The sequence below is a fragment of the Coregonus clupeaformis genome, chromosome 8 (genome assembly GCF_020615455.1).
Source record: "Coregonus clupeaformis isolate EN_2021a chromosome 8, ASM2061545v1, whole genome shotgun sequence".
NCBI classification, from domain to species: domain Eukaryota; kingdom Metazoa; phylum Chordata; class Actinopteri; order Salmoniformes; family Salmonidae; genus Coregonus; species Coregonus clupeaformis.
Genome location: NC_059199.1, coordinates 5,694,272 through 5,721,122, shown reverse-complemented (window position 1 = coordinate 5,721,122; position 26,851 = coordinate 5,694,272). Strand labels below are relative to the sequence as shown.

Sequence of the window (26,851 nt, the reverse complement as noted above, 5' to 3'; positions counted from 1 at the left end):
TGAACATTTGAGAGGATAATGAGGCTACAAAAGTCAGAATTGAGCTTTGGGGTGTTTTGAGTTGAGGGAGTTACTTTAAGAGCACAAAAGGGAGAGAAGTGGAACATATCCTGTCTAAATACCATATGTGATACTGCTAGGAGAAGCCAGCCATGAACATGAGCAGTCATGCTCCACAGAGTATCAGTGGGTGATTCAGTATATTTAAGTTCATGGAGTCACGATCTGCAGGCAAAGACAAGCTTATACAATTTAATAGCCGACAATCAAATGACCATTACGCTTCCACAAAGTAATGCATAATGAAGCAGAAACCGAAAATACTGGACTTTGATCAATCCACTGTAAACGCCTGCTGTAAGTTCTGTATTGGGTTACATAGCATATCAATGTAAAAATGTGACTTGTGTTGAGAAATTGATGTGACTACTATCTATGGTAATTAAGTGGGCTTTGTATTAAGACGTGGGAGTAGATCTTTCCTCTTACAGAATATACTGCAGAAGATTTGAGACGGGACTCGTAATAAAATATGAGATCTATTTGACTAATGAGACGTTTTGAGGGGGCATCCTTCAGAATGAAACGAATGGCTGTGACAGATTCCCCCTCTCTCTCCTCACTCGGAGCAATGGCGCTGGATGGAACATGGGCTGGGCGCAGCGATATGACAGCCTAATTGGAGGCATATTTCAGGAGGAGGAGAACAATATCTGCTCGGGATCCATAGGTATTTACCAGCGGCGGTGTCCCGGTCGAAGGAAGAAAATGACTAATATAGTCTTTATGCCAGTCTGTCTCTACATCATTAGCCGTCCGGACTCCTGACAGCGGTGGAACAGGGAGTTGCGAATCGTATCGGCAGACGGCAGTTTTTTTTAGACACCACTGTCTGTCAGACGCCATTGGCAGGAAAGTAATTGACAAAACAAAAACTAAGGCGACGGCGCTGTTTGGGCCTGATGCGATGGGTAAAGGTGCATATACGGAGATGCTGAAAGAGGAGAAGTGTGGGGAGAGAGAAAGAGAGAGACAGATAAATTAGGCCATCGCTATAGCGGAGGAATGTGGTGAGGAAAAGAGAAGAGCCGCTAACTCCCTTGTGATCAGTACCTGCCAAGTCTCTGTGCTGAACAGCTGCTAGTGACTGGAAGGTGGTGGAGGGTGTGCATTAGCTTACTTCCCTCCTCCCACCCCCATTCCACTTCCATAGCTCGTTATTAAACATCCACGATGCCAGTGTCAGTCTATCTTCAACACATCTTTATGCAACCAAGATAACCAACAAAGACTTAATATCAAGTCGCTCTATACCGGTGTAGTTACAATGTAGTTTCAACATCGGAATAACATTGTGTTACATAATCAAGTGAAAGCTAGTCCCTTAGGTAAAACCTGCCAAAATAATGTTCTAGTATATTCTTCGCTTTTCCAGATCAATGCAGATGAAGGGGAAAGTGACAAGGTGATTTGGATTAGGGCACAGCTTTGTTTTTGTTTAGTTGTCAAGAACTGACAACTTCCCTTGTCACAGCTAAGTGCTGTTTGCGCAAGTGATCAGTATCCTGTCCAATATGTTAAACATGTTTAGTGAGCGGTGTCTCTCCTCCGGTATCAGACATGGCCAATGATTTCCTTATTTCGAAAAAAATGTTTTACACAAGGTGCCGTCTGCCATTCACAACTGCTTGTTCTATGAATCACACCTGCAGTGTGTTCTATAACAGTCCAGCCTGAACAGCCAGCGCTTCCTTACTCTACACGTCCCGCATTCGCAATGACGGACAGCGTTAGGCCTAGCGTTGAGTGTTTTCTTATTCATAAACTCAAAAGGGTTTCAATTAGGGCGTGTGCACTCGCCTTCCCAGCGGTGGAGCGCTGATATGAGATGCTCGACTACACAAGAGGACAGCAAAGGTTGCGTCTCCTGCTGAAGCTTTTCCAGAGTAGATCGAGGGTCAGCCAAACAGACCTTTGAACTGAACATGTTTATTTATGGTTATGACAATGTTCTAATGGCAATGTGAGATTAGCGTTTACATTTTACGAGTGGAGAATTTCCAATAAGCACATGGACATGTTCTCTAGAAAGTCTGATTCTATATCATCCTGCCATGTTAACTGGTGTGTATCTAAGAACAACGTTCCACAATCACTCACTAAATACAAAACATCTTGAAAATGAGAAAATGCAAATTATTTAACAGATTTATCGTACAAACCTCAATAAAGGGTCATTCATAAACAATACAGTCCCAGTTCATTTTTAAATGCAGGTAACTGCCAAAATAAAGGAAACACCAACATAAAGTGTCTTAATAGGGTGTTGAGCCACCACAAGCAGCCAGAACAGCTTCAGTGTGTCTTGGTATACATTCTACAAGTGTCTGGAACTTTCTTCCACGAGAAATTCCATCATTTGGTGTTTTGTTGATGGTGGTGGAAAATGCTGTCTCAGGCGTCGCTCCACAATCTCCCATAAGTGTTTGATTGGGTTGAGATCTGTTGACTGAGACTCACACACACACACACACACCCTTTAAACCCCCTATACTCATTTGAGACCATTCTTTCAAAGTCACTGAGATCTCTTCTTCTGGCCATGGTAGCCAAAATAATAGGCAACTGGGCATTTTTATACATGACCTCAAGCATGATGGGATGTTAATTGCTTAATTAACTCAGGAACCACACCTGTGTGGAAGCACCTGCTTTCAATATACTTTGTATCCCTCATTTACTCAAGTGTTTCCTTTATTTTGGCAGTTACCTGTACGTGCACTATTAATTTGACTTCACTAGCTACAGTTGTTGTTGTTACTCTCTTGCTTTGAAGAAAATGTTTGTTTGCCACATATCACAAAAGCTGTGTTTTATCAAATCAAATCAAATGTATTGGTCACATACACATGGTTAGCAAATGTTATTGCGAGAGTAGCAAAATGCTATGTGATGCATGCAATAAAGAGTAGGGCCATGTTTGATATAAATCCGGTTTAGAAGTCTCTGGGAGTCTTGCCTGTTTTTGAAGCTCGTGGAGAAAAGTGGAGGAACATTATGAAGAAAAAAAAACACGCCTCTCTGCTTTGCTCTTGCGCTCTTGCTGAAAACTGACACATTAGCCCTGAGTTGACACCATCGTCAGCACCCGTTCCTTTGTTGCAGATCTGCGGGGGGAACTTCAAGCGAGGCCCGTCTTAAGCAGGATCAGGTCATCACTCGGGATGTGATTGCAGCAGAGTTCTGATCTGAATAGAGAAATTCTCCCCCTCTAGAGCAGACGGAGAGAGGGAGGGAACAATGAGGAGTGGCAGTGACGTCAAAGACGTTGACTGCAAAAAAAACTTGCAGGCGGATTGACAGGGACGGTTGAAATCGTTGATCTTCTGTATACCGTAGCTAGATATGCATCAGCCAGAGAGACAGAAGAGGGGGAATTAGACTGCTTCGACATGTTGAAAGTGCGATGCTCGTGTGAGATGCAGATCAGGAAGGGCATCTAGCAGGGTGAGTCCGTCGTTACGCTGCAAGGGTATAAACTTGCGAGTGCAGTTGAGAATAGACTACAGAAGAACGTGCACTGGAGAATACTGTTGCACATATGCTTTGAGAGCTTTGAGAACGGCTTGGTCCATATGTTCGCAGGGAAAGTTGGTTGTCCACACTTTGTTTACCACAATATTGCTGATTTATATCTTAAAAATTGCTCAAAAACAGTTTACATTTGGCATGCCTTGTAATTGAATAAAGTACAAAGAGTGTATAGACAAGTGTAAGATGCACGCTTTAAACTCTTTTTGACTTGCTTTTCCTTCAGAAGCCCCAGAAATCAGAAGGGATATGATGACTAAGCTCTACAATTCAGGATCGATTTGAAGTGAAGCGGATGTTTAACTTCATCTGAATGTATGCAAGCAACTATAAAAAAGTATATTGAGTCTAGGAGTGTGAAAGTGTAAATTTAACTATTCAGTTTGAGTTGGCAGACAACATGATATCAGGTAAACTAAGCTATAGATCTGTGTTTGAGAGATAGACTTTGGTTGTCTTCTGCAGTTGACGTCAGACCTTGTTTCAGAGACCTTGACTTTCGTTTTGACTAGAAAACCATAATCTTACAAACCCATCTCTTTAGGAAATGTTGTAAGTCAAGCTTCTAAAAGTTACTTAGCAGATTTGCCCTGTCAAGCTCTGTTGCTCCCTTAAGTAAATAACAAATAATTTCCATGTCTGAAAACTTGATTCCGCACACACATTAATGCAGAAATATCACACTGAATGACAAGTCTTTGAGGGCAAGGTCAGCTTTATCTGGCAGCTGTTTCTTGGCAAAAGTCCACAAACTGCAAAGCAGGATGTATAGCCTATTTCAGCCCAATATAAGTGAGTAGATGTAGACAGTGATATCTTCAATATGGATTGTAGGCCAACCTGGATTGTCCTTACATAAACTGGTGAGTTCATTTTCCACATTCATTGAGATTAGCTCTAACCACATACAATGGTTTTCCGCTTATTTTTAAGTCTCCAATTTGTCTCAGAGCGAAGCTCGGTTGCTCTGTTGTTTTTCCCAGCCTGTCTCAACTTGTCCTTTTATTTTTTACTTACAGCTAGAATCCATTTAAAAAACAGGCCACCCCGCCTCTGTTTTGGTAAAACACTGAGGGATTGGCCTGGAGAAATGTAACCACTCTCAAATTCATATACAGAGCTATGGATGCAAGGACTGACCATCCAGGAGATCAACATTATAGTTTTAAACATGTTTTGAGGCTATACAGTGTTTAGTTACATTTACATTGTTTCTAAACATTAAATGTTCACTATTCCAATGTGACTATGCCCACAGCTACAGTAAAGCCACATATGTTTAAAAGACAAAGTTGATGGCCAGGTCAACAGCGAAGAGCCACTAGCAAAGTCAAAATTGGCTATATTGTAAAAATTCATGAAAACAGAAATGTGCTTTTTGGTCTTAATTTAAGGTTAGGGTTAGGCATTAGGGTTAGCATTGTGTTTAAGGTTAGGGTTAGGCTTAAAATCAGATTTTATGACTTTGTGGCTGTGCCAGATAGTGACCACTCTGCAGAGGTGCCTTCAGAGCAAGATTCATGAGGAAAAACGCTAACCTTCGAACAATTAGCCCCCGAAGATGAAGAAAGACAAATGGTGCCAGCACTACAAAATTGCCATTCACAAGGCTACGTACTTATAGGCACCCTGGTTAAACACAGGGGTTACACCAAAGGCCACATTGCTTTAATACATTGACTACCTGCTTTTTAAAGGATTCTGTTGAAAGGAATCTGTTCACATGTTCTTTTCACACACATGTGCATGTAGCCACTTGAGGTACTTCACTATACAGTAGCTATCAAAGGTTTATCTGACATTCTGTTTAGATGATCAACACACCGGGATTTTATTGAAGTTATGTTTCTTTACGACATGACAGAGAGAGAGAGAGAGAGAGAGAGAGAGAGAGAGAGAGAGAGAGAGAGAGAGAGAGAGAGAGAGAGAGAGAGAGAGAGAGAGAGAGAGAGAGAGAGAGAGAGAGAGAGAGAGAGAGAGAGAGAGAGAGAGAGAGAGAGAGAGAGAACCCTATAGTCTGGGCCTGAGGACTATTTTGCATAATTGGCGATTGTAGCTCCGGTGCTTGTTATTCATTGACGTAATGAAGTCGGGAAGCAGATGGCGAAATGTACTGAACTGACTGTTCTGATTTCTAACACGAGGGCAGCAGAACCCAGCTCAGCATTGGGGACAGAACAACAGAAAAAGCCAGTTAATGCCACTGAAGTTCCTCTCAGGTAATGCTCATCTGCTTGAATTTCTAATTGAAATCTACACATAAACAGATACTGTCTCTTAAAGCTAGAATCCTTAATTGGCACATACATTTTTGGACTTCAAATCTTGAAGAATATAACTTATAAATGCCTCATGAGCTTAGTTCAACTCGCACCCCATCAGAACCCAACATATAAATGTGTTTAACTCCAATGTTTATAAACAATGTAAATGTAAACACTGTATAGCCTCAAAACATGTTTAAAACTATAATGTTGATCTCCTGGATGGCCAGTCCTTGCATCCATAGCTCTGTCTATGAATTTGAAATTGGTTACATTTCTCCAGGCCAATCCCTCAGTGTTTTACGAAAACGTTTTTTTTTTTTTACAGATTCTAGCTGTAAGTAAAAAATAAAAGGACACGTCGAGACAGGCTGGGAAAAACAACTGAGTAACCGAGCTTCGCTCTGAGACAAATTGGAGACTTAAAAAGAAGCGGAAAACTCTTGTATGAGGTTTATGGCCCAACTGGCTCTAAACAAGGTGCAAAGAGACGAAGAGCGAAGCAGCTGACTGGAATGAGATGGAGCTGACTGACACATCCATCAACCTTCGCTATCCATCTGTGAGAGACGGGAGGAGTGCTACCTCTTTCTCTACGCTCTTCCATGCATGAAGAAGAGAGCACTGCTTATTAGTAAGGGAGAGAGAGGAGCGCGAGAAAGAGGGTCATATCGGCTCAGTTTCTGATTGATGAAGAACACCATGCCTCTCCTGAATCGTATAAATAAGGTCTCGGTGAGGTCGATAAATGTATGAAATCAAATGTTCTGTGGGAATATCAATAACATCATTTTGATCAACTGTTGTGTGTTGTGTTTTGATTATAGGTTAAAGGTATGTAGGCTGTGAGTAGTAATCGTGAAGATGAATTGTGATTACATATTGAATATTGAACATACTATATGTCCCGTGTGGCTCAGTTGGTAAAGCATGGCGCTCGCAACACCAGGGTTGTGGGTTCGATTCCCACAGGGGACCAGTATGAAAATGTATGCTCTCACTACTGTCAGTCACTCTGGATAAGAGCATCTGCTAAATGACTCAAATGTATATACTAATACGGTCCAAATACATTGGTATAATTCTGTCTATATTGAGTCCACTGCTACAGTACAAAAGTGATTCACAACTTATAATAAGTGGGATGCGCAAAATGGTAGAATTATGCCAAGTCCACATTTCAAATGGTTGGCAGTATAATGATATTATATTTATAGAGAAAGGTCTGCTATTCCCTTGTGTATAAATGAATGAAGCACATTCAAAATCACAGGATAAGCTGGCCAGTAAATGTCAGGTTACACAATAACCATTACTTTATTGCACAGTCACTCACATAATGTCACTTTGCTGAACAAAGGCTGATGTGAGTCTGAGTATTCAATTGCATGACCTGTACAACCCAATAACAAAGAAATCTAATACCAAACCTATCAAATTAGCAATGCAATTAACCATCTGTATGTAACGTAAATATACATTGTGACGTCACGAGAGGCTACACAGCTTTCAGCGGGATTGCTCAAGTAGTGCAAGGAGACAAGGTTCACACAAAACAAGGATTTTATTATAGGTCTTGGGAAATTAACGAAAATATAACAAAATTCTGTTCTCTTGTGGCTCTTTAAGGGTTAACAGTTCAGGGATGTCTCTTCCACATCCAAAATCATAATTCTCACTCGCTCAGATAACTTTTCCCCAGCCTTACTGTAGTCCACGTTGCAGCTAGTGGCCAACCCAGCAAAAAGTCCTTCCAAATGTCTCTCACGTATTTCCACAGGTGCATATATCCAAAGGTGAGTATTTCCCAAAGGTAAGTATCTCCAAATCCTTATATTCCTCATGGAAGTGGACGTGCAGCACTCTTGTCCTCCAGAGAGCCCAGGTTGGAGACTGTGTCTCTTCCCTTCCCCAACCTTCAGCTCATCAGCTCCTGATTTGTTTCAGCTGCGTGGGAAGATTGGCCATAGAGGGGTGGAGTTCCCGACCATACCAGCAGATGGAGCCATAGCTGTCTGGGTTTGCAGCCACCTCAGGGGGATGTAACGTCCCTCCAGGACACAGCCTCTCGTGACATCACACATCCCCCTCCTCGGGACCGACGTCCTCGTCGGGGTAAAGGCAGCGAAGAAGGCATCACGCCGGGAGAGGGCGTCCGCATTGCCGTGGTGCTTGCCAGCCCTGTGGACAACAGAAAAGTTAAACGGTTGCAAGCTCAAAAACCATCTGGTTACTCTACTGTTTGATTCCTTGTTCTTGGCCATCCACTGCAGAGGGGCGTGATCAGATACCACCATGAAACGTCGGCCCAGGAGATAGAACCGAAGGGACTCCAGGGCCCAGACTACAGCCAGACATTCTTTCTCCACCGTTGAATAGTTCTTCTCTCTTGGAAGTAACTTTCTGCTTAGGTAGAGAATGGGATGTTCTTCACCGTCATGTGCCTGGGTGAGGACAGCACCCAGACCCACCTCGAAGCATCCGCTTGGACAATGAATTCCTTCTTGAAGTCTGGTGCCACCAGGATCGGACTGGAGCAGAGTGCTCGCTTCAGGTTGAGGAATGCCGCCTCCGCCGCAGGGTTCCACTTCACCATTCGTGAGTGGCGTTTGGTCGTCAGCTCCGTCAACGGTGCAGCTATGGTAGCAAAATCTGCAATAAAGCGTCTATAGTAGCCAGCGAAGCCCAAAAATGACCTTACTTGCTTCTTGGTGATGGGCTGCGGCCAGTCCTGTATGGCCCGCAGTTTGGCTTCCTGTGGTTTGACCAACCCCCGCCCAATGGTGTACCCCAGGTAGTTTGTCTCACTGAAGGCCAGCTTGCACTTCTTCGGGTTTCTATATGTGGGCTTTGGCGCAACCTGCTGACACTCAGGGCAACTACGGCAGTAGTTCTCTATCTCTTTGTGTACTCCTGGCCAAAAGAAACGTTGCATGATTCTTTCCTTAGTCTTCTCTACCCCCAAGTGGGCCCCTAGCGGGTGTGTATGTGCTAGGTTGAGTACTGTGGCCCGATAGGGCTGTGGCACGAGGAGCTGTTCATGCACTTCATCATTTTTCTTGACTATCTGATATACTAACCCCCGGTTTACTGCGAAATGGGGGTAAGTAGGGTTTGTCTTATCACCTAACACTACACCTTCTAATACCTGCACATTTCTTAAGGCACTTGCAAGAGTAGGATCTTGTAATTGAGCCGTACCATACTGGCCTGTGAGAGGGGGAAGCTCTTGGGTGCCTGGGACGTCTTCTTCACTGGAGAACGGAGCACTTTCCTGGGCTGCGTTCTCTTCTCCCGTATCCGGACCAGTCTCGGTGTCGGTCTGGGCACCTGCCATCCCTATCAGAGCCCGGGCGGGAGTGAGTAACTCGGAGGATTGCACCGGAGCCTTCCCAGGATGAGTCTTGCCTCTCCGTTTCCGAGGTACTCGGGTTATCCTCTCCTGAGACTCTCTCCAGAGTGGGTAAAAGGCTGGGCAGTCTCGTCCAATTAGGACAGGAACGGGGAGGGAATCAACCACCCCGCCGTCGTGTGTATGGTTCCCCGTGTGCTGGTCATTGTAAGTTCAGTAATGGGGTATTCTCTGGTGTCCCCATGGACACAGGAAACTGGGAGGACTTTCCCCGGGGTCAGACACGTTGGGCCCACCAAATCCTTACGCACCAGGGTGGCCCGGCTACCAGAATCCAGTAAGGCCTCCACATCATGGTGATTCACAGTTACCGGGCAGGTGTGGGGTCGATCTGGGCCGCCATCTACGACTCCCAAGAGCGAGGCAAAACGGTGTGTGGGTGCTGAGCTGGAGGACTCCGCAGTGGGCATAGGTTCATCGGCTGGTTTCCCACACTGCCAGGAGATATGTCCCATCTCCCCACACCGGTAACACTGTCGAGTTTCCCCCTCCTGGTGTACTCTTCTTGGACCCGCCTGGTTTCTGGCTCCCCCCTGGAGCCGGGATAAGTCCTGACGTGGCTGGGTTCGAGACCTTGGGGTCCTTTGGACGGGTTCTTCCCATTTGTGGTGGGGCCGCCCTCCTGGGGTCTTTTTCGGGAAGCATTCAGCATCTCCGCTGTGGCCTGGTACTTTTCCACAGCTTCCACGGTCAGATCAGCCGTGGTCAAGGCCTGTTGACTGATGAACCGTTTTGCCTCATAAGGCAGGGGCGCGTGAGGTAACGATCCACCACAACGGCCTCCACCACCGCCGCTGCTGTATTCCTCTGCGGATCCAGCCATTTCCTTGCGATTCGGACAAGTTCATGCATCTGCGCCCGAGGAGGTTGGTCTGGTTGGAAGGTCCAACTGTGAAAGCGCTGGGCCATACCAAACTTTGTGAGTCCATATCTGCTGAGGATCTCAGACTTCAGGGCATCATAGTCAGTAACCTGGTCAGGGCCCAGGTCCCGGACAGCATTCAGCGATTCCCCGGTTAGAAAGGGGGCTAACAGACCAACCCACTGTTGCTTGGGCCAGGCTTCCCTAGTGGCCGTGGCCTCAAATGCATGCAGGTATGCCTCAATGTCATCGGTAGCTCCCATCTTAGATATAAAGTCACTTGCCTTTATTGGGCGGGTATTTTGGACCACCCTCTGTCTCTGCAACTGCAATTCCTCTGCCTTCAGAAGGTTGGCTTTCTTTTGCTCCTCCAAGAGAGCCACGTTTGCTTGCATCTGGGCTTGCTGGCCAGCAACAAGGGCTTTCAATATGTCCTCCATTTCAGTCGGCGGGGAGCCTACGGCCAACTTGGAAAACTGGGTGATCAAACCTTCGGTATCCTCCTCTGACATGCACTATTAACGCTTGAGCGTGCCCGTATTCTCCACCATCTGTGACGTCACGAGAGGCTACACAGCTTTCAGCGGGATTGCTCAAGTAGTGCAAGGAGACAAGGTTCACACAAAACAAGGATTTTATTATAGGTCTTGGGAAATTAACGAAAATATAACAAAATTCTGTTCTCTTGTGGCTCTTTAAGGGTTAACAGTTCAGGGATGTCTCTTCCACATCCAAAATCATAATTCTCACTCGCTCAGATAACTTTTCCCCAGCCTTACTGTAGTCCACGTTGCAGCTAGTGGCCAACCCAGCAAAAAGTCCTTCCAAATGTCTCTCACGTATTTCCACAGGTGCATATATCCAAAGGTGAGTATTTCCCAAAGGTAAGTATCTCCAAATCCTTATATTCCTCATGGAAGTGGACGTGCAGCACTCTTGTCCTCCAGAGAGCCCAGGTTGGAGACTGTGTCTCTTCCCTTCCCCAACCTTCAGCTCATCAGCTCCTGATTTGTTTCAGCTGCGTGGGAAGATTGGCCATAGAGGGGTGGAGTTCCCGACCATACCAGCAGATGGAGCCATAGCTGTCTGGGTTTGCAGCCACCTCAGGGGGATGTAACGTCCCTCCAGGACACAGCCTCTCGTGACATCACAACATGCATGCGTCTTCAGTTTCTGAACCGAACCCAACACACACACAACACCTTATGCTGTTATTCAAAAGCAGCGCACCCTAGCACACCCCCCCGCAGCCCCCACAAGCAGGGTGGCCCAGTCAAGTTCTTCCACACCGATCTCGACAAACCATTTCTGTATGGACCTCGCTTTGTGAACGGGGGCATTGTCATGCTGAAACAAGAAAGGGCCTTCCCCAAACTGTTGCCACAAAGTTGGAAGCATAGAATTGTCTAGAATGTAATTTTAGTGTTAAGATTTCCCTTCACTGGAACTAAGGGGCCTAGCCCGAACCATGAATAAGCAGCCCATTATTCCTCCTCCACTAAACTTTACAGTTGGCACTATGCATTCGGGCAGGTAGCGTTCTCCTGGCGTCCACCAAACACAGATTCGTCCGTCGGACTGACAGATGGTGAAGCGTGATTCATCACTCCAGAGAACGAGTTTCCACTGCTCCAGAGTCCAATGGTGGCACGCTTTACACTACTCCAGTTGACTCTTGGCAATGCACATGGTGATCTTAGGCTTGTGTTCGGCTGCTCGGCCATGGAAACCCATTTCATGAAGCTCCCGATTAAACAGTGCTTCCAGAGGCAATTTGGAACTCGGTAGTGAGTGTTGCAACTGCGATTTTTACGCGTTACGTGCTTCAGCACTCGGCGGTCCCATTCTGTGAGCTTGTGTGGCCTACCACTTCGCGGCTGAGACGTTGTTGCTCCTAGCCGTTTCACTTCACAATAACAGCACTTACAGATGACCGGGGCAGATCTAGCAGGGCAGAAATTTGACCAACTGACTTGTTGGAAAGGTGGTATCCTATGACAGAGCGACATTGGAAGTCACTGAGCTCTTCAGGACGGGCCATTCTACTGCCAATGTTTGTCTATGGAGATTGCATGGCTGTGTGCTCGATTTTACACACCTGTCAGCAACGGGTGTGGCTGAAATAGCCGAATCCACTAATTTGAAGAGGTGTCCATATACTTGTGTATATATAGTGTAACATAAGACCCTCTGTTCCAAATACAGGCAAATTCTCCACACTGTGCACATTCTTAAGTAGGAAACTCATCAAATAGGCCTAAGACCTCCAAATATGGGCAGTGCTCTCGTGAGACAACTGCAACTGGAGGCGATCAAACACATCAACAATGTAAATGTTTAAAACCACATGCACGTTTTGAGTATCAACTGGAAATGTCATGGCAGAAGCTTGTCCTGAAATGTAGGGTTTATGAACAGATCAATCAATAGGCCTGACCTATTACCTGCACGGCAGCTTGTCACGACCACTGTTTCACGTTTACGCCCTCTCGACATGACAGCTCTGTTGATTGCTTGCTTTGCCTAGGGAGCGTTTCTGTCTTCTGATGGATAGACATGAGGATGAGACAAACCAGTAAGTAGTGCAGGTTGTCGGGTTTTGGTGTGGGAGTCGTGCTCAAACTGAGGGGATATAAAGCTTAGACATCACGGTTCTGGTTGAAAGCCACCTGCCTATACAAGGTGTACCATGCACGAGACAAGAGAACACACAAAACACTAAAATAAGAATATTACAAAATGTCTGATAGAAGTCCCTACCTGAGGAGAGTATAGCAAGAGAAAACACAACATTATTCATATGAAGGAAGTGGATTTGAATGTTTACAGTTGTTCTTAGATTACACGGCTCCAACCATGCATTCTCGCAGCACGTTGTCTTCTCTCACCCTGGAAACCAGGATATAACTTTTGATGGGATACAGGTCTGAGTTTGAACGCCTCGGCTAGTTTAATACCCAGCTATTCCCTGTCCAGAAAAACTGAGGCCCATTACGTGCCATCTAGCTCTGCAAACGAACTGTGCTATTCCTCAGACAGCATTTCCCGTGGATCAGCATTTTGTTTAGCAGAAATTGGACTGTGGGAAGTGGTTAGAAATGCTACATGGAAGCATAGTGCACCATCTGCACATTAGCATACTCACAGTGTTCAGGCCTTTTCTATGGGCCCTGCTTAGGGAGACACAATTGTCTTACTGTACGGGTAAATTGACAACTTTTAGCGGGAGAAAACGCTGTGTGTTGCAATCCTACACCGCGACTGACTTACACTAATTGCGTGTCCTGCTATTGGATTCAGTTTAGTAGCAATTGACTTTTTGATGGCTTTGATGCTTAACAATTCACAAATTGAGGGACTCAGCTAAACAGAAGCAAGGAGCACACTGGCGTGCTTGCACCTTGCTCACAGTGAAGCTGACAGAGGCGAGTGTGTTGTGTAGACAAAGAGGAAACCAAAACGATGCAAAAAGAGATGATGATGATGATGACGATGATGATGATGACAACGAAAATAATAAGACAATCACCATCATCATCACCCCCACTACCATCAACATCATAATCAATCACGTCATCATCACCCCCACCACTACCACCATCAACATCATAATCAATCACCGTCATCATCACCCCCACCACTACCACCATCAACATCATAATCAATAACCATCATCATCACCCCCACTACCATCAACATCATAATCAATCACCGTCATCATCACCCCCACCACTACCACCATCAACATCATAATCAATCACCATCATCATCACCCCCACTACCATCAACATCATAATCAATCACCGTCATCATCACCCCCACCACTACCACCATCAACATCATAATCAACCACCGTCATCATCACCCCCACCACTACCACCATCAACATCATAATCAATAACCATCATCATCACCCCCACTACCATCAACATCATAATCAATCACCGTCATCATCACCCCCACCACTACCACCATCAACATCATAATCAATCACCATCATCATCACCCCCACTACCATCAACATCATAATCAATCACCGTCATCATCCCCCCACCACTACCACAATCAACATCATAATCAATCACCATCATCATCATCACCCCAACTACCATCACCATCATAATCAATCACCATCATCATCACCCCCACTACCATCAACATCATAATCAATCACCGTCGTCATCCCCCCACCACTACCACCATCAACATCATAATCAATCACCATCATCATCACCCCCACCACCATCAACATCATAATCAATCACCATCATCATCACCCCCACTACCATCAACATCATAATCAATCACCGTCGTCATCCCCCCACCACTACCACCATCAACATCATAATCAATCACCATCATCATCACCCCCACCACCATCAACATCATAATCAATCACCGTCGTCATCACCCCCACCACTACCACCATCAACATCATAATCAATTACCGTCATCATCACCCCCACCACTACTTCCATCAACATCATAATAAAATCCCCGTCATCATCACCCCCACCACTACTACCATCAACATCATAATCAATAACCGTCATCATCACCCTCATCACCATCAACATCATAATCAATCATTTTCAATTTCACGCTAAAATGAAGTGGCATTCGGATGAGGGGAAAATAAACAGCATGACTATCCCTCATAAACAACCACAAAAGCCAGCTCTTCAAAGGCTCTTTCAAGTGAAAGGGCGAGACAAAGTAAATTAGCGCCTGACTGTGAATGAAGGGAGGAGGGCGATAAAACGCAACTAGTGGCGATAAAACACAATTAGCACACAGGAGTTTTTTTTCTTGTAATGTTCGTATCAAGTTGCCAAGCCTTCGTTCTTTAGATCACTCCTCGGCAAATAAAATGTTGGTCTCAATGGCGCCATTTGTATTGACGCGCATTCATTCTCATAACCGTGAAGTTAAATGCTTCCCCACAGAGACGCCTTTGCAAACACGCCACTACAATATTGTAGAATATGGGAATATACTTAATTAGATATTTTATTGAATACAAGGTTAACATCGCTTGTGTATTGGGTTTCAGTTACATCACAGCAAACAGAGAAGGTAGAGAGAGCTGTGTTTACGTCGCCACAGATAATGGCTACTCTTTTCTCAGCATATTTGTCATTCTCCACTTACACTGAGAGAGAGTCACAATCAAACAAATGAAGCCAAATGAAGCCTAATGATGCAACCGTGTTTGTCGGCCGATCCTTCTAAAACCCATCTATCATCTCTTATTGTTTTTATGTAATCCTACCTGAGAAAACAGGTACAACAAAGTGACCTTTCATCCATGTAAATAAAACATGGAATTCTGAGAAATGGTTTCTGTCTCACAGTTCATGAATATTTAGAGTCCATTTTTGTTTCAAGGAGATATATCACTATGCATTTCAAGCGCCATTCTTGAGAAGTGCGAAGAGGTCTTTGGGTTCAAAATAGTTCAAACAACTACTCCAAAACATTTTAATCAGGCCCATAATTGACGGGGAGGACTGCGACTGTGGAATTAATGAATCAAAAAAGGGCCCTTTGATGTTCGAAGGGACTGTGGCATTTAGTTTAGTGCTTGAGTGAGTCTAACCCAGATAGCTCCTCAAAAATAGCAGACTTTGGCATTGGCCGGCTACCATCCATTCATTCATCACTTTCGATATTACCGTCCAGACAGGTAGATTAATACTCCAGATAAGGCAATCCAGAGGGATCTATGGCGGCAAGAATTACTGTAATAATGTTTATCTAGTGTATCTATGCATTTAATTAAAGTCATACGATGTACTAATGAGACTTGTTCCCTCTGCTAGAACACTTCCCCTTTGTCTACGTGACTGACTCATGGTTTTGGACTTACAGACAAAATGCTGTTATTCCACATTTAGCAGTAGACTGAACTAAGCTGTAAGAGACAAGCAGGACAAATGGTTTCGGGTCCTTTTAGAAACAGTGTCGAGACAATGAGCATTGAGAAATGGCGTGACATTTCTCAACAAGACCTCACCACAGGCCAACCGCAGTTTCCCAGTTCCATAGTCCTTTGCCTGCACATTAAGGTCACCAACCACTACTTCCTCATGACTATTGTTCTGTCTGTTTGTCACACCACCCAAAGGGTGGTTGTACTTTTTCTTTAAAAACTGAGACCCAACTCTTCTTCGTTGGGCTCTTAACTCTGCACCTGTGTGATTGTTAACCACTCCAGAATTGCAATTCTTATAATAAAATAAGTTGTTTAGAAGAATCTGCAGTCTCTCTTCCTTTCTGGTTAGTATTTCCACCACAGATCCCCCCCCCAAAAAAATAAAAATAAATGGTTGCCTCTGCCTCAGGCCAGTTTATGGCCCTATAGCAAAACATGTAACACATGACTAGAGACAATTGAAGATTACAATATCAGTAGCATGTATAAGTGCCAATGCATGCACAGTTGTGAATAATGAAGAAATGGTAGAGAGACAGATGCAATTGTAGTAAATACAATTGTCATTGTCTTCTGTACTAAATTGGAGACTACGTAAATCCAAACTGCATCACGCTATATGCTAGGGCTATGTTATATAATTATGCTACACTACAAGCCAATTGCCTTGAAAGTTCCTGCATTGACTCCACAAGTGAAGCCTGAAAGCTGATGGTAAGAGAGCCACCGCTTTGTTTTGTAATCATAGAGTCATGCCCGGGCACAGTCCTAGGGTGCTGAACCAGTGCTCCAGTGTAATGGCTCTGAATGGAAAGGGGACTCTTTATTCGCTAACAGGCAGATGACCTAGTAGCCTTTGACAGGTTTGGGCCAAGACTGCTGAGCCTTGTCTAAACTGGTTGGCCGCGCAGACTGAGTGGGTAGTACACGTCGACAGGGAATTCAGGTTTGTGCCATTCGAGTGAGAGTCCTGGGTAGCAAAGCCACAAAAAAGCCCACTGGCCTTTCATTCACCAAACATTAGCCGCCATGCACTGTTAGCATATTTGCTAATACAACTGTTTTGAATCCATGACACATTTCAAGTAACACCTCTCTAAGAGAACTGTGGTAGAGACAACAGTTCAAGCTGAAGGTAAAATAATTTTATATATATATATATATATATATATATATATATATATATATATATATATATATATATATATACACTGTATACTGAACAAAAATATAAATACAACATGTAAAGTGTTGGTCCCATGTTTCATGAGCTGAAATAAAAAATCCCAGAAGTTTTCTATATGCACAAAATTGTTTACATCCCTGTTAGTGAGCATTCCTCATTTGCCAAAATAATCCATCCACTTGACAGGTGTCAAGAAGTTGATTAAACAGCATGATCATTACACAGGTGCACCTTGTGCTGGGGACAATAAAAGGCCAATCTAAAATGGGCAGTTTTGTCACTTAACACACAATGCCACAGATGTCACAAGTTTTGAGGGAGCGTGCAATTGGCATACTGACTGCAGGAATGTCCACCAGAGCTGTTGCCAGAGAATTTAATGTTCATTTCTCTACCATAAGCAGCCTCCAACGTCATTTTAGAGAATTTGGCAGTACGTCCAACCGGCCTCACAACCACAGACCACGTGTAACCACGCCAGCCCAGGACTTCCACTTCCGGCTTCTTCACGTGCGGGATCGTCTGAGACCAGCCACCCGGACAGCTGATGAAACTGAGGAGTATTTCTGTCTGTAATAAAGCCCTTTGGTGGGCTAATTATGTTTGGCTGGGCCTGGCTCCCCAGTGAGTGGGCCTATGCCCTCCCAGGCCCACCCATGGCTGCGCCCCTGCCCAGTCATGTGAAATCCATAGCTTAGGGCCTAATGCATTTATTTAAATTGACTGATTTCCTTATATGAACTGTAACTCAGTAAAATCGTTGAAATTGTTGCATGTTGCATTTATATTTTTGTTCAGTATATTATAATATATATTATTGTACAGGTATGTGTTATGTACACTACTAGCTGGTGAGGCTCCAAAAACACTAAACACTGCAAATTGCCGAGATGGGTCAACCTCATCCTTCACTCTAATAGGTTAAAGCAGAGGGTTCTGGGATGTCTCTCGGTGCTCTGAAAGACAGATGGTCATAGTACACGACCTCCGTAATGGCAGAAAGGAGAGGGTATTCGGACTTCAGCGAAATTGGCCAGGTCTTGGCAAAAGCCCTGCAGCCTATGGAGATGTATAGTGCCTCTGAGAGAACCCAGCATAACAGTGCTAACGTAGCCCGATGCTCACAAAAAAGAGAACGCTATATGACTACCTCCACAGGTATGGCAGTGACAGAGTTGCCAAATTGCTGGAGGAGGTCCAAGTAAATCTGGTTTGCAGACAAGCCCCTGAGGGAAGCCCGGCACCATTAAATGAATGGGACCCAATGGGTTTTTAGAGAGGCACACCTTGAGGCAGAGCCCAATTTGGCACATTTAGGAGGGCTTGGCAACGCTGGGTACTGTATAGCCTCTGGGAGTGAGGCGAGCTCCAGACAAGAAGAGAAGGTGTGTAGTGAGCTAGACCTCTACTCCCTCATTGGGGGGAGATTGATGTTCTGAGTCAGTCAAGTGGGAAAGAGAGGTGACCTTCATGTTCAGTCTTCTACTGTACAGACAGTTATCTTCCATTTTAACAGCAATCTAAACCATATTTTACGCATCTGTTGTTGTTCAGTTCATGCAGGGCATTAAACGACTAACCCAGTATCAGAGACCTTTTCACACACAACTTGATTTTGGCTTTTGGGGAGAAAAAATACCCAACAAATTTGCCCAGCCTAACCAAAATAAATAATTAATCTTGTCATTGACCTCTTTAGGGGGCAGTGACTGTGAGGGGATCCCGACCTGTCACAGTAGATTTGTTTCAAGTGAGTCGCTCTGACTCAAGTCTTCTGTGATGAGAGAAGTTAGCCAACGAGAGAGAGAGAGAGAGAGAGAGAGAGAGAGAGAGAGAGATTTACTGCCAGAGATTGAATCGAGCAGTTCACCATAAACGCAATTTTTCATCCCCTGCTTTACCCTATCCTCTTCTAACGATACCAGGCCGTTTCGCGATTAATGATCCGTCACGGGGGCAAGTGCAACCAAAGGCAGAAAAATATATGTTTTCCCCCAGAAAATCACATCGCCGATTCTAGGGGGTGGCAGGATAATGTTTTATTGCAACTTAATAATTTTCAGCAAGGTTACAAAACTGACCTGGGTGTAATTACTCTACCTGTATATTAGGCAGTGGTCTGGAAGGTCTCGAAAACATTTTTCCTGACAACTTGTTGATGGAATTCAATTAGGTAGCGACCAAGTCATTTTGACAGGGGGAATCTCATTTTGAGGCAAAACGTCAAGTACAGAGGTAGAGGACGGGGACATATTGCATTTGTTAATCTTGACAGTCCATTTTCCAAAATGCTGGAATAGAAACATATTTATCCTCAGAAATCGCTTTTGTAATGTCTTGGAACAAACATAAAGACAATATCATTCTGCTAAAAATAACTCAGCCCAACAAGCTGGCGAAGGCTTGTGAACCAAGGGCAGATACAGTATATGAAAGACCAGCCTCTATCCTTTAATGAAAGCTACAGTGGGGAAAAAAAAGTATTTAGTCAGCCACCAATTGTGCAGGTTCTCCCACTTAAAAAGATGAGAGAGGCCTGTAATTTTCATCATATGTACACGTCAACTATGACAGACAAAATGAGGAAAAAAAATCCAGAAAATCACATTGTAGGATTTTTAATGAATTTATTTGCAAATTATGGTGGAAAATAAGTATTTGGTCAATAACAAAAGTTTCTCAATACTTTGTTATATACCCTTTGTTGGCAATGACACAGGTCAAACGTTTTCTGTAAGTCTTCACAAGGTTTTCACACACTGTTGCTGGTATTTTGGCCCATTCCTCCATGCAGATCTCTTCTAGAGCAGTGATGTTTTGGGGCTGTCGTTGGGCAACACGGACTTTCAACTCCCTCCAAAGATTTTCTATGGGGTTGAGATCTGGAGACTGGCTAGGCCACTCCAGGACCTTGAAATGCTTCTTACGAAGCCACTCCTTCGTTGCCCGGGCGGTGTGTTTGGGATCATTGTCATGCTGAAAGACCCAGCCACGTTTCATCTTCAATGCCCTTGCTGATGGAAGGAGGTTTTCACTCAAAATCTCACGATACATGGCCCCATTCATTCTTTCCTTTACACGGATCAGTCGTCCTGGCCCCCTTTGCAGAAAAACAGCCCCAAAGCATGATGTTTCCACCCCCATGCTTCACAGTAGGTATGGTGTTCTTTGGATGCAACTCAGCATTCTTTGTCCTCCAAACACGACGAGTTGAGTTTTTACCAAAAAGTTATATTTTGGTTTCATCTGACCATATGACATTCTCCCAATCCTCTTCTGGATCATCCAAATGCACTCTAGCAAACTTCAGACGGGCCTGGACATGTACTGGCTTAAGCAGGGGGACACGTCTGGCACTGCAGGATTTGAGTCCCTGGCGGCGTAGTGTGTTACTGATGGTAGGCTTTGTTACTTTGGTCCCAGCTCTCTGCAGGTCATTCACTAGGTCCCCCCGTGTGGTTCTGGGATTTTTGCTCACCGTTCTTGTGATCATTTTGACCCCATGGGGTGAGATCTTGCGTGGAGCCCCAGATCGAGGGAGATTATCAGTGGTCTTGTATGTCTTCCATTTCCTAATAATTGCTCCCACAGTTGATTTCTTTCAACCAAGCTGCTTACCTATTGCATATTCAGTCTTCCCAGCCTGGTGCAGGTCTACAATTTTGTTTCTGGTGTCCTTTGACAGCTCTTTGGTCTTGGCCATAGTGGAGTTTGGAGTGTGACTGTTTGAGGTTGTGGACAGGTGTATTTTATACTGATAACAAGTTCAAACAGGTGCCATTAAATACAGGTAACGAGTGGAGGACAGAGGAGCCTCTTAAAGAAGAAGTTACAGGTCTGTGAGAGCCAGAAATCTTGCTTGTTTGTATGTGACCAAATAGTTATTTTCCACCATAATTTGCAAATAAATTCATAAAAAATCCTACAATGGGATTTTCTGGATTTTTTTTTCTCAATTTGTCTGTCATAGTTGACGTGTACCTATGATGAAAATTACAGGCCTCTCTCATCTTTTTAAGTGGGAGAACTTGCACAATTGGTGGCATTCAACACCATAGTGCCCTCTAAGCTCATCACTAAGCTAAGGATCCTGGGACTAAACACCTCCCTCTGCAACTGGATCCTGGACTTCCTGACGGGCCGCCCCCAGGTGGTAAGGGTAGGTAACAACACATCTGCCACACTGATCCTCAACACGGGGGCCCCTCAGGGGTGCGTGCTCAGTCCCCTCCTGTACTCTCTGTTCACCCATGACTGCATGGCCAGGCACGACTCCAACACCATCATTAAGTTTGCCGACGACACAACAGTGGTAGGCCTGATCACCGACAACGATGAGACAGCCTATAGGGAGGAGGTCAGAGATCTGGCCGTGTGGTGCCAGGACAACAACCTCTCCCTCAACGTGACCAAGACAAAGGAGATGATTGTGGACTACAGGAAAAAAAAGAGGACTGAGCACGCCCCCATTCTCATCGACGGGGCTGTAGTGGAACAGGTTGAGAGCTTCAAGTTCCTTGGTGTCCACATCACCAACGAACTATCATGGTCCAAGCACACCAAGACAGTCGCGAAGAGGGCACGACAAAGCCTATTCCCCCTCAGGAGACTAAAAAGATTTGGCATGGGTCCTCAGATCCTCAAAAAATTCTACAGCTGCACCATCGAGAGCATCCTGACTGGTTGCATCACCGCCTGGTATGGCAACTGCTTGGCCTCTGACCGCAAGGCACTACAGAGGGTAGTGCGTACGGCCCAGTACATCACTGGGGCAAAGCTCCCTGCCATCCAAGACCTCTATACCAGGCGGTGTCAGAGGAAGGCCCTCAAAATTGTCAAAGACTCCAGCCACCCTAGTCATAGACTGTTCTCTCTGCTACCGCACGGCAAGCGGTACCGGAGTGCCAAGTCTAGGTCCAAAAGACTTCTCAACAGCTTCTACCCACAAGCCATAAGACTCCTGAACAGCTAATCATGGCTACCCGGACTATTTGCACTGCCCCCCACCCCATCCTTTTTACGCTGCTGCTACTCTGTTAAGTATTTATGCATAGTCACTTTAACTCTACCCACATGTACATATTACCTCAACTACCTCAACTAGCCGGTGCCCCCGCACATTGACTCTGCACCGTTACCCCCCTGTATATATAGCCTCCCTACTGTCACTTTATTTTACTTCTGCTCTTTGTTTTTCTCAACACTTTTTTTTTTTTGTTGTTGTTTTATTCTTACTTTTTTTGTTTAAAATAAACGCACTGTTGGTTAAGGGCTGTAAGTAAGCATTTCACTGTAATGTCTGCACTTGTTGTATTCGGCGCATGTGACCAATAAAATTTGATTTGATTTGATTTTGACTAAATACTTTTTTCCCCCACTGTATACTGGCAGACCAGGTAGATAACATCATTCATCCATTAAACCCGACTGCACTTTGTCAAGTGTCAGATTACATAGCCCTGGAAAAAAGTAAAGTAAACCCTAAGCCACATGAACAAAAACAGAATGATCTCTTAAAGTGAAGTCAATTTCGTCCGTATGAGAGATGTGTGTTGTCAGTGCTGGTGTGCCAAATTAATTTGGGCGATATTTCTCTAGATCTATATCCCAGCATGTGAGGTATAGCCAGTGAATCTGCACACAGAAAATCCCCTTGAAATATCAAACAGCCATAAATGCAGTATGCTGTTAGCTCTGAGACCATGGGGTGGGTGTTAATCTCCATGTCGGATGCTTGTTTTCATTTTATTTGTAATTAAGTAGCATAAATCACCCTAATTATATACAGTATAGGTTTACATACATAGTGTTGCTGTTCTGTAAATACAATTTCATGTCACTTCATAAAGACGAAGGAAGCAGGCTTGTTTAGTAGTTGCTAGGACTGTGTCATGTCTCTCTTGTAATCGAGTTTATGACTAATATAAAGATTTCATTTCACAGGCCCTTGGAGAAAGAGAGAGCGAGCCTCAGATGTCTGTGAGAAGGCCCGGGAACAGAGAGAATAAAAAAAAACAGTTCCCAGCATATTTTTAAAGGCCTTGATGATCCTTCCCAGCTAAACTTGGGATGATTTCCGGAGTTGGCAGTTCATCACGCTCACGCGCGGGAGGTGCTGGGGGGCGAGAGCCCTGTCAGGAAGACACTCTGCTGCCAATTAGTATCAATCGAGAGGAAAATAAAAGCTGCACTGTGTTGCAATTTCTACAGGGGTCTTTTTTCCCCATCACAATTTAGAGCCTCCTCTCAAGAAAGCACAGTTTCCTTCCCTATCTGTAGATCAAACCTTTTTAAGCCGCAAGCATATTTTGTGATGGTATGTTTTCTCTGTGATCAATCGCTTTGTGTAAAATCACACTAATTAAGGCATATTCTCACTGTCACAATCAGATATAAATCTGTGTGAGTCACAGTGAAAATCTACTGTTTTAAGCAAATATATTATATGTAACCTCTATTAGCGATGACATTTCAAGGTTGATTGGATTGAAAATATATAGCCAACAGTTAATTCACTGCAACATGAAAGAAATATGTGATATGAGAGGCGGACATTTTGGGATTTCAACTGGATTCAAGAGCATACTTCACCTGTAAGATCAGAGTGAAACTTGGATGTACACATGATGGACACACTAGCTTAAGTGTGAAAAGAGAAATCAAGAAGAAATTGTAAGAAAATATTTTAGACTGCTCTCTCAGCTAACACGTTCAACCCAATACAAACCACAAACATAACAAGAAGAAAACTTAATCTAAATATATCCAGTCGGTTCATGCCATCCCCACTTGTATCCCCCTTTTTGTACTGTTTCTTTACACTTGCAACATAAAACGTGCCTATAGGGGACTGCCAGTGTAGTCTAAATCGTCTGAAAGTTTAATGCCCTGAGATTTCATATTTGCTCAAGTTCTCATTTACTTCATCTCAAAGTAGACTGGGCGGTGGTGGTGTTGGGGGGGGGGGTGGAGGGAGAGAGCGCAAAAGCGTCACTGTTCTGGTATAGTAACCACCCACTGGGCACACACTAGTTGAATCAACGTTGTTTCCATGTTATTTCAATGAAATGACGTTGAACCAACGTGGAATAGACGTTGAATTAACGTCTGTGCCCAGTGGGAAGTCTCACACAAGACACTAGTCTGTGTTTACTCTTTTGGTGCCCCCTTGCTAAACACGTGTGTCGCCTCTTGTTGGGCTCTGTGACCATGCCAGCTGTATTGACATAATGGGATTTGCTACTGGCTCTCGAGTGTTACACTCCAGGGACGACTGGGGAAGGCACTCTGACTGGACGTAACAGTGGAAGAGAGGAAAAATATCTCAACAAAGAAACAGCACCAACAATGGTTGGCTGCTTCTGCTGCCCTCTCTTCCCTCTGAGAGTGAAAGTATCCTCCTGTGTTATCGAGAGAGGGAGGGAGGGAAGGAGGGAGGAGGTTGGGTGAGGAGGAAGGGAGAGAGAGATGAGGCGACGTCCCTGAGCCGAGTAATGTGCTTAATATTCCAGGGACGGTTGTGGCGGAATTACCCTGATGCTTCCATTTGCAAATATATTAGGAGAGCTGTGTTTACATGGATGGGGTCCACCCAGTTCACTGTCTGCACTGGGAAAATATGGTAAGGAAGCGGCTGCCTCGGCTAACTGTCACACTCTATTGATGTCTGAGTGATTCATCTCCGGCAAGATCCATCCTAGCACTCATTTATTTTTATTCTCCCAAAGCTTTGCCAATACTTTAATAAGTGGAGCATTTGTTCTGATAAGGTTATTACATGAGCACTTTACCAATAAACAATCAAATGCTGTGTCTTATCCGCAGCGTCGTTAGAATATCCTCTATCACGCCGACCATTAATATCCTGACGTTGACAACATCAACTCAGAGGTGGAGTCCCGCACAATAAAAACAATCAATCGCTTGAGATACGACTAGAACGTCTTCGTATCTGACAAAAACATACCGATTATCCACTCATGGTCATGTAAAGCTCAGTAACATCCATAGTAGTGTAAACAAATGTCATTATGCTTCTCTAGTCATGCAATATGACTAGTATGATTCTCTTCCCTATTCTTCTATTGTGGTAGAGTGGATAGAGGGGGGACCAGAGTAGGGAAGGGGGGGGGTTAAGTGACAGGTCAGGTGTCACTTAACTGCTAGGCCACTCTCGGTAGGGTGGCTTATGAAATATTCAGCTAAATAAGCGAGAAAGGCGTGACACAAAGCAACCTGTTCCCCCAGGGGCCTGCGGATGAATTACATACTGTATGTGACTGCACTTTACAAAGACCAACATTGGAGACCTTAATTGGCCCTGATTGCCATTCCAACCAGGTTAAATCAGATTGACTGGGGCATACAAAGGCTTGATTATCACTTATTTTATCCCAGAAAATGGGTGTAGAAAAAATATTGTGGAAGATTTGGTGGCTCATGAGAGGATGATTAGTGTGGTTTAGAACTCAAACGGAATCGTTTATATCGTTGTGTGCTAGAGATCTGAGGCTTTTTGAGATTTGTTAGGGAGTTGAAATCAATGGTTCCTAGATTGACAGAAATATGGTTTTCGGTACTACAACCATGAGCCTACAATATGTGGAGTAGTACAAAGTCATACCAAGATCATGAATCTTTAATACTCATCAACACCAGTGTGAAGTGTATAATTTGTAGATGTCAAGCATCCATCCCTTTACTCATACCGTCTTATTGAAATATCCAAAATGACAACACAATATAACATATTGAGTGTGTCATCGTTCTCCTCAGATTTGTCATCTGACAGCATAAAGGCATATCCATTGGTAGTGTTGCTCAAACGTTGAATATAATATCTTGAGTCAAAAAGCTGCTTTAGATCTCTTTTACCCATTTCTAGCTTATGATGTATGCAGGCAGTGTTTTGGCCCAGAGTTGATATTCTGATGCGGCACTTGCCCAAATTGCCCTTGCTGAAAAGGAGAAAAGTAGAGCAGTTAAAGTGTTTTGTGCCACCAAACAAAGCTATTTTGTTGCCTAAGTAATGTCACAATACAAATAAAATGATATAATTGAGTTGTCTTATAACTGAACCGTATGTAATTGACTCTTGGTTGGTTTAATGCTTAACAGAATTTATGTCATACAGATGTGTCTTGTTTGCCTGGGCAGGGGGAATTTTCAACGGTGTGTTGGTTTTGTTGTATCTTTTGTATGACCACTCGTAGCATGAGTCATCAGATGTAAGGAGTAGCACAAACCCGTTGGATGAGGACTTTTTAATGCATTCATTAACGGTTCAAATGTACCAGTGAGCTGTGGTCAACTATGTTAATTAACTTGAATTTGGGAGGCCTTTGCAAATAGACACGAGGCAGAGTTATTTGCCTGTTCTTTTTACATCGGCAAATCGAGACCTGCAAAATAAACAAAGGCAATTGAATATTGTATGCCCCTCGTATAAAAATAATTGGAAATATATTTACCCATCTCATTTGAGCATATAATTGCAGGGAGTATGTGGGCTGTGATGGAATAATGGGTTATTTAATATGCTAACGTCATACAGTTATCCACTAAGGACAGCAGGCATCACAGAGACACCAACACTCCGACC

At 44.1% G+C, this 26,851-nt stretch overlaps 1 protein-coding gene and 1 non-coding gene across 30 annotated transcripts in view; one reads left to right on the top strand and one right to left on the bottom strand.

Moving 5' to 3' along the window:
* The window catches only part of LOC121572096 (receptor-type tyrosine-protein phosphatase delta-like), a 668,511-nt gene that overhangs the window by 590,564 nt on the left and 51,096 nt on the right, over nt 1-26,851 (bottom strand). The gene's annotated exons all lie outside the window — the stretch shown is intronic.
* trnaa-cgc lies at nt 6,760-6,833 on the top strand. The gene has a single exon. It is a non-coding gene; the product is annotated as a tRNA-Ala (tRNA).